The 8,729-nt window shown below is 47.5% G+C and overlaps 1 long non-coding RNA gene across 1 annotated transcript in view; it reads right to left on the bottom strand.

The window, feature by feature from the left end:
* Positions 1–5,724: 5,724 nt before the first annotated feature.
* LOC121014672 (uncharacterized) overlaps positions 5,725–8,729 on the bottom strand; it is a 30,435-nt gene continuing 27,430 nt past the window's right edge. The window contains exons 5-6 of the long non-coding RNA XR_005783355.1: positions 8,708–8,713; positions 5,725–5,765 (exon numbers count right to left, since the gene is read on the bottom strand). This is a non-coding gene — a long non-coding RNA (uncharacterized LOC121014672). The remainder of the gene's footprint in view (positions 5,766–8,707; positions 8,714–8,729) is intronic.

Below are 8,729 nucleotides of genomic sequence, written 5' to 3'. Positions count from 1 at the left end.
TTTTTAAAGAAAACTACACTGAGTACACAATGCACACTTCTCAGTTAAAGGTGATGTCCCGGTTCCTTGGAGAGTAACAGGTACTCCTTTTGTAGTAAGAAAGGGCTTATTCTGGCCAACTTCCTAAAATAAACAGAGTGGGTACCGCACTCAGATCTTAAACTCAGGTGTACAAGAAATGTTCATGACTTTACTTTTTTTACACCGCAACGTTTTTCCTCTGGGATAGTCACCACTCACCACCACGCCTCGTTCTGCATGGTGACAAAAGTGAAATCTTAGCAAGCTGGGATCATGGTTTCTCCACAGCACAGGTTACTCCCCTCCTTTTTCCCAGGGCTGCGTTTAAAGGCTGGGAACGGGGGCCAGGGGAGACTTCCAGCATCCGTGGGAAGAGAAGCCTGACCTCACCGGCCTCCTCTGAGTCCCTGGCTCTGTTACAGCGCCCTCCTGGGTTCTCTGCTGCGTGCACACTGCAGACACACAGGGAAATGCTCGGCTGCCACGCGCCTCACCGGGCGCCCGGGACACTGAGGTGGCCCCGGGCCCCTGGGACCCTTTGGGGCTGTCTGTCCTCCACTGCTCCCAAACCACGCTGCTTGGGGGCTCCCAAGGCCTGGCATTCCCCAGCCCCACTGCCTCTCAGATGTCCTCACTTACCTGGGGGTTATTATTAGCAAGTTTGCAGCATGGAACTGGGATGTGGGTTGATTGGTCACCCTGCCTGCCCAGCCAAGCCTTCTTCCCCTCCTCATCTCCCTCTGGGCCTTGGCCAGGGAAGGGGGGCAGGCTGAGCCTAGACGCTTGCTATTCTCGGGGTCCCTTCCGGTACGTAGAAGTCCCGTACCCACCTTAGCTTCTGTGTGACAGTCCACTGCCAAAATGTTCCCTTTCCCACAGACGAAATCAGGAGAAAAAGGAAAGGCATCTGTTCTTCTGGAAACTTTCTTTTTTTGTTTGTTTTCCTTTTTTTTTTAAGTTTATTTATTTATTTTGAGAGAGAGAGAGAGAGAGAGAGAGAGAGAGTGAGAGAGGATGCAGGGGAGGGACAGAGAGAGAGGGAGGTAGAGAAACCCAATCAAGCTCCGGGCTGTCAGCGCGTGAATCTCATGAATCGTGAGATGACGACCTGAGCCAAACCCAAGAGCCAGACACTTAACCAACTGAGCCACCCAGGCGCCCCTGTTGTTCTGGAAACTTTTAAAGATTGTCTCGAAGGCAAAACAAAGCAAACATCGCATCCCTTTCAGGATGGGGGATGCTTTTTCCCTCTGGCATGGAAACTGGGATCCTGCAAAGCGCAGCTGGTCCGCTGTGGCTTCAGGAACGCAAGGCAGGTTAAAGGGTTGCTGGTGAGCCTGAGACATGGGGTCCTCTACCTGGGCAGGCAGAGCTGGGGTCCACGATGCGGAGCTGGGAGCCACAAGCTGCAAAACTTTCCTTTTGTAAAGGAAAAAGGTCGGTTTGCTTAGGAATTCACCAAAGAGTTTTAAATTCTCCTTTTCTTACCCCTACGTTTCTTCCTCTCCTGACTGTCCTGCATCGACTCAGATGCTATTTTTTTCAAATGCAGTCTCCTCTTGGCCCACTGATACTTCTAGAACCACAATGATTCCTGAGAAGCTTGCCTCAGCTCTGCACACCAGTTTGTTCATGTCCTGGAGTGACCTGTCCCAGATTCCATTCTACAGTTTGTCATCAGTCTGCACAGCCAGCGTGTACTTTGACCTTGGGCAAAAATTTCATCTCCCTGTGACTCAATTATCTTATGTAAAAATGGGACAAATGATGATATCTACAGCATAACATGCAAAATCCTTCGAACAAAGTATGGTACATAGTAAACAGCCAATAAATATTACTACCATCATTATATTGACTATCTTTATTACTGTTACTCTGACAAATCCTTACATGAATCCCTACATGCAGCCGGGGTAAGTCTCAGGTCACAACTCAAAGGCAAAAAATGTAAGTCTATTTAGTTTCTTTTGTGTGTGCTCATTCTCCTGGGTGGCAGAGACTTCATTCCAGTTAATTCAGAGTCTCTTTCTCCCTAGGGTTGTGTCTAACTTTTGGACCTGGGTCCTAGGCCAGCCATGCACCCAGGTGCCTACAGTGGAAGTGACTCCCCAGAGAGCCCAGCTTAGACCCAGTTCTTACTTCCTGGGGAGAATGGAAGCAGAGAACACCTCTAGAAGGAGTCAACTCTCTCTGCAAGTTCAGGGGGAATGACAGGAGGGAGGGTCATGGTGGTGTAAATTTTTAGAATCCTACACAATGTGTTTTTCATTACTGCTAATTCATTTTTAGTCTATGGCCCTTTACCAGTCAAAGTAGACAGTGAGGCACCCATGGTACATGCCAGGGAAGGGTTAGTATGTCGGAGAAGCAGAGGAAATGCTTTTTGGAGGTTCAAACATCTGGATATTTCTGTGTCAAAAGCCTGGCCTTGAAAGAGTCACCGCATTCATTTTATGCCATAGACGCTAGATTGGAAAGAATATGAGGTGATGGTAAAAGTCAGGTCTTGCAACAAAATGAGATACAGATTCTGTCAGTTGGAAAAGAAGAGAGTTAGAAAGGAAACCGATAAATTAGATTCTGTGGGGGTAGGATGAGCATGTAGTTTAGCATCTAAACTGGTTCACTTTTGAAAGCAAAAAAGGGCGGGGCGCCTGGGTGGCTCGGTTGGTTAAGTGTCCAACTTCAGCCCAGGTCGTGGGTTCGAGCCCCACGTCAGTATCTGTGTTGGCAGTGCAGGGCCTGCCTCGGGTCCTCTGTCTCCCTCTTTTTCTGCTGCTCCCCTGCTCCCCCACACCCCCCATCCTCACCCTCACTCTTGCTCTCTCTCTCAAAAATAAGTAAAAAAAAATTTAAGAAAAAAAAAAACAGTGAAAGGGAGCTCTATTACTATGCCAGCTCCCCCTATCCATGGGGACATGTTCCAAAACCCTCAGTGGATGCCTGAAACTGTAGATAGCACCAAAACTTATATATGCTTTTTTCTATACATACATACCTATGATGAAGTTTAATTTATAAAGTAGACACAGTAAGAGATGAACAATAGCTCCTAATAAAATAGAACGATTATACCAACATACCATAATAAAAGTTATGTCAGTGTGGTCTCTCTCCCCGTCTCTCAAAATACCTTACTGTACTGTACTCACCCTTCGTCTTCTCGCGATGATGTGAGACGACAAAATGGCTACATCACGAGATGAAGTGGAGCGAGTGACGTAGGCATTGTGACAGAGAGTGGCACTGCAATCGACCTTCTGATGACGGGTTGTTATGCCCAGAATTCGTGATCCCCAAAGACCACCAGGGAGCCGAGTCCGATGCAAAAGCAAAAGAGCCTTTATTCGAGCTAGCTCGAGCTCAGTCCCCTACCTGCACCGACGTAGCAGTGAGATACCAGGGAGAGAGAGCCAGTTTCAAAAGCACAAAGGTTTTATAGGAGTCTAGGGGCAGCCGATTGGCTGGGGAAGGGGCGTGGCCTCGGCCGATTGGCTGGGGAAGGGTCAGAGTCCTGTTACGCAGGTCGCTGGGCGTGTTTTGATCAGGAAGTTTGAATGGGTGAGCGGGAGGTTACTCAAGGGGAGGAGGCGTGGTCTAGGTGAAGGACACAGAACAAGATGGAGTCGGCTGGCGTAGGCCCACCCTTTCAGGGTCAGGGGAAGCTCATCTGCCTCTGGGCCACCGTGGACCGCAAGTAACTGAAACCAGGGAAGGCGAAATCACAGACAGCGGAGAGCTGTTGAATTCTGCTGGGATCATAGGCACAAACCAGGACTGTCTCAGGCAAACCAGCCCAGACATATGTTCACCCTATACATGGGCCCCACTCCCTATCCCCACACCTGGCTCAGGACAAACGAGACGTTTCTAGAAACCATAGATTTGCTTGGGGGATCTGAAAGGAGAGCTCCTGTTCCTCTTTGCTTATGAGAAAGCTTCAGGGGTCCCATCTAGCATGCTGAGGCAGCATGGCTACGAAGCATGGCGGCATAGACACGGTGCACAAAGCCTGATGCAGTTCTCCATGTACCAATGTGGCAAGGAAGCACGGACGCTTGTTTTCTCTACCCCAAAGAGGTCAGTGGTAGCTGAGAAAGAGCCAGGCCTGGAAAGCCCATGGAGCAGCGACACAAGGGTCAGATGGAAGGGGAGCACCCCAGCAGAGGGCCGGGAGTGAAGACAGTGAGGCAGAATCCAACCTGCCTGCAGGCCATCACCATTAGGGCCTCTGTCTTCCACCACAGGCAAGCAACGACTCCTGGGAAACCAGAGGGGAGCCCACACCCACACCAATGAAGTAGCCCATGGAAGGGGCAGAGATGCCCTAATTTGACTGACACTTCATTTCAGGTGCCCGGCAGAACAGGGACTTGATACAGAAATGACATGGCTGTGACTATGGCGTGACTTATCCCGCACATCTGAGTTGTGGCCTGAGATTCACACCCACTTTACAACGAAACAGAGAACTCAGAAGTTAGAACGTCAAGTCCCAAAGGCAGAAGTCTCGCAACTTTTAGATACAAATATTGCCAGATAGAAATATTGCCGTAACTGCTGGTGGGAATGCAAACTGGTGCAGCCACTTTAGAAAACAATATGGGGATTCCTCAAAAGTTAAAAATAGAGCGACCCTACGACCCAGCAATTGCACTACTAGGTACTTACCCAAAAGATACAAAAGTGCTGATTCGAAGAGGCCCATGCACCCCAATATTTATAGCAGCACTATTGACAATAGCCAAATTATGGCAAGAGCCCAGATGTCCATCGACTGATGAATAAAGAAGATGTGGAATAGAATGGAATATTACCCAGCAATCAAAACGAATGAAATCTTGCCATTTGCAACAACGTGGTTGGAACTAGAGTGTGTTATGCTAAGTGAAATAAGTCAGTCAGAGAAAGATAAATATCATATGATTTCACTCGTATGTGGAATTTAAGAAACACAACAGATGATCATAGGGGAAGGGAGGGAAAAATAAGACAAAAACAGAGAGGGAGATGGACCGTAAGAGACTCTTAAATACAGAGAACAAACTGAGGGTTGCTGGAGGGCTGTTGGGTAGGGGGATGGGCTAAATGGGTGATGGGCATTGAGTAGGGCGCTTGTTGGGATGAGCACTGGGTGTCATATGTAAGTGACGAATCACTAAATACTACTCCTGAAACCATTATTACACTATATATTAACTAACATGGATTTAAATTTAAAAAATGTATTGCCTTAGTGTCTAGATGTCTAGGGCATTTTGTTATATGTAGACATGCATATCTACACACAGAGAAGGCCTGGACTTTGGGGGAGGTACTTTGATAGAATATTCAGGGGAAAAAATTCACATAACCTTCAGCCCAGGGTTTTATTTCTCAGCATCTGCCTTAGAAAAACAATTGCCCAGATAGTGCATTAGAAGGAATGTGAAAGGATTTTCAGTTATGCTGTTTATGATAGTGAAAAATTGGAAATACCCTAAATGTCAGTCAATAGGGAAGTGGTTAAATAAACAGCTGTATCTCCACACTACTAAGCAGTAAGTTTTAGAAATGTGTTAGATTTGGAGCACGAGCAGCTCAGTTGGTTGAGCGTCCAACTCTTGATTTCGGCTCAGGTCATGATCCCAGGGTCTTGGGATCCAGCCCTGAGTTTGGCTCCATGCTGAGTCGATTGTGGAGCCTGCTTAGGATTCTCTCTCCTTCTGCCCTTCTCTGCCGCTCATACTCTCTCTCTCTCTCTCTAAAAATAAATACAAAATTTAAAAATGTGTTAGGTTTTATATTGTTCTGAAGTGTAAAAATCCTCAAAATATAAATTTTAAAAGCAAGATATGGAACGACGCATGCAGTCTGGTATTATTTATGTAAACACATATAACACACCTCACAAACATATACATAAAAACCTGTATTTGTCTATAAATTTGTTAAAGTAAGTGAATGTAAAAAATAAAAATCTGGAGGGGCGTCTGGGTGGCTCAGTGGGTTAAGCATCCAACTCTTGGTTTCAGCTCAGGTCATGATCTCACCACCATTTGTGAGTTCGAGCCCTGCATCAGGCTCTGTGCTGACATCTCAGAGCCTGCTTGGGATTCTGTCTCCCCCTCAAAAGAAATAAACAAACTTTAAAAAAAAAGTAATATATATAAAAAAAGAAAAATCTGGAAAGATATTCACCACACTGAAAACAATGGTTAACTCTGAGGCAAGGTTTACAGCTGGGGTATTGAAGGTTAAGGTAGATGTTTTCACTTTACGGGTACAGTTGAATTTTTTACAGTGAGAATATATTCAGAAAACACCCAATTTTTTTAAAAAGGCCCCTTTGTAGCAGCCAGGAAGCAGATAGTGCAAATTAGGATAATTTGAGGAGAGTTTAGTTAAGGGACAGGTTACAGTTACAGGTAGGGTTTAGGAGAACTACTCAGGAGAGTGATGTGAAAACAAGGAGAAAATCATGAGGTGACTTTCCTGGAGGAGAAATGTGACCCGTGTTCTAAGGATGCAGCTGATCAGAGGAGTTAGGAAATAAATTCCCTGACATCGTTCTCCTCCTTCCCTCCCATCACCTGCAGGAGCTCCCCAGCGGCCAGATCCAATGGGAAGCCAGGGAGTAAGGGAACTTGTTGAAGTAGTCCACAGAGTGAGCAGAAAGTAGAAAAGAGAAAAGCAGAGGACAAAGGACTACCTGACTGATAGAAAACAACTGGTGAGTTGGGATGTCTGAACAAATGTCACCTCTGCCCCTTTCCTGAATTCTGAACAAATCGACATCTATGACAAAATAAGGCAGATGGGAGCCGCGCATCATCTTCAGAAAGGAACAGGGGCTGGGGTGGAAGACACTAGCGTGAGGGACACGCGTCTTCCCAATACTGAATAGAAGCGTGCATCGTGCGGACCTGTCACAGCCCTGCCGCTGCGACAGAGCAGACCCCTCCCCGAGACAGAGAGGGAGAGGGGCTGAGCAGGACCAACTGAAGTCTCTCCATTGCTCGCCATCTCCCAGGTCACATGGGCTCTCCTGGAGTGGCGTGAGGGAAGGGGAAGAGTCTGGAAGATCCGTGCCCTCACCCCTCATGTGCACTGAACTAGAGAGAGAAGGGAGGGTGTGTTCTCCACTAACAACCAACAGAAAAACTGCGCAAGGGATACAAACAAGAAAGTTACATCAAAGGAGAGGAAGGGAGGGAGGCAGAAGGGGAATGGAAGTCAGAAGGGGAGAAAAGAGGACAGAGCCCTCTCCATAGGGGTGTTTATGGGGTGGAGATAGCAATGCAGAAGATATTTCATGGGAAAGGGTTGGAAACCAGGACGGGGAGGACGCTCATTTTATTCTTCATGGATGGTATTGCTTAATGTGTTATGTAGAGTGTCCGTAATTAAAAACAGCGTCTCGGTAAGTGAAAAAGCCACACGCCTCCTTTTCTAGAAAGAAAAGAGAGTGTTAATTTTGTCAAAGGCAAATGCTACGGAGAGATGAAGTGCGGACTTTGGGTCGGGCTATGAACTAGGAGGTTCTTGCAGACATCAACAAGGGCAATTGAGGGTATGGTGGCAACCCCAAGTTTGGTTTTGGTGAAGTGAGGCAATGTAGGTGATGAATGAACACGTGCTTTCAAAGAACTGGCTACGGCAGGATGATGTGGTGGTGGCTGGAGGGAGACAGAGGGTTCCGGCCAGACTTTGTTTTATGGCAGGGGAGAAGTGAGCCCATTTCTATGCAGTAGGGAAGGTGACAACACAGAGGGAGAGAGAAGATGGGCCACGACGAGCAAGGTCTCCGATGAGACAGATGGAGGGCAATCTTGGCCTCTAAAATAGGCAGGGAGGAAGCAAGGTGAGCGCAGTTGCAGGTAAGCCTGTGGGTGAGAAAGGAAGACCGTTTCTGGTCAGAGAGAAGGCAAGCGAGGAGAGAGTTCCAGTTTCCGAATAGGAGCTGACAATCTGGTTGAAGTTGGAGACCACTCATTTCACCGACCCGGTAGCACCCACGGAAAGGCTGGCACAGAGACCACTAAGTTTGGTGGGTGCTAAGGAACATGCATAACACATAAGACAGTTGGAGTTCAGAACTCTTGCGAGTGGGCGATTCAGTTGCAGTCTGGTGTGGATAGAAGGGGCAAAAGGGCCTCTTGATACAGAGAGAGAGCACTCTGTACTTCCCATACTGTTGAAGGAACTCCCTGTTTATTTTCTGCCACCAGCTCCTATTAGAGTATAATTATCTCCATCGTCTGTCTAGTTCTCTTTCTGAGAATGGAGACTACGTGGCAAATGGTAATTAGTTGGTTAATAACTGTCCACTGAATAACTAAGGGGAAAAGGGAGGGGGGGAGTGATATGAGGGAACGGATCTCTTAACGAGCTAGAGAAGAAAGTAGTGTGGGATTTCCTTTCATTAAACTTGACAAATACGGGCATCTCTTCTGCACCTTAGGTACCAGGCCAACCACGGCACACTGGAAGACGCAGTCCTGCGTTTCCAGAGTATAGGCTGGAGGAATACCAGAGCAAACCGTGGAGGCTACGATCAGAGCCTGACGTCACGAGGGGAGCCTGGGTGTCTTGGTTAAGCGTCCAACTTCGGCTCAGGTCATGATCTCACGGTTCATGACTTCACGCCCTGTATCGGGCTCCCTGCTGTCAGGGCTGAGCCCGCTTCAGATCCTCTGTCTACCTCTGTCTCTGCCCCACTCCTC

The sequence above is a fragment of the Herpailurus yagouaroundi genome, unplaced genomic scaffold (assembly GCF_014898765.1).
Source record: "Herpailurus yagouaroundi ecotype Mexico unplaced genomic scaffold, PumYag 203, whole genome shotgun sequence".
NCBI lineage: Eukaryota > Metazoa > Chordata > Mammalia > Carnivora > Felidae > Herpailurus > Herpailurus yagouaroundi.
Note: the sequence above shows the minus strand (reverse complement) of the source record. Positions and strands in the feature narration are given on the sequence as shown.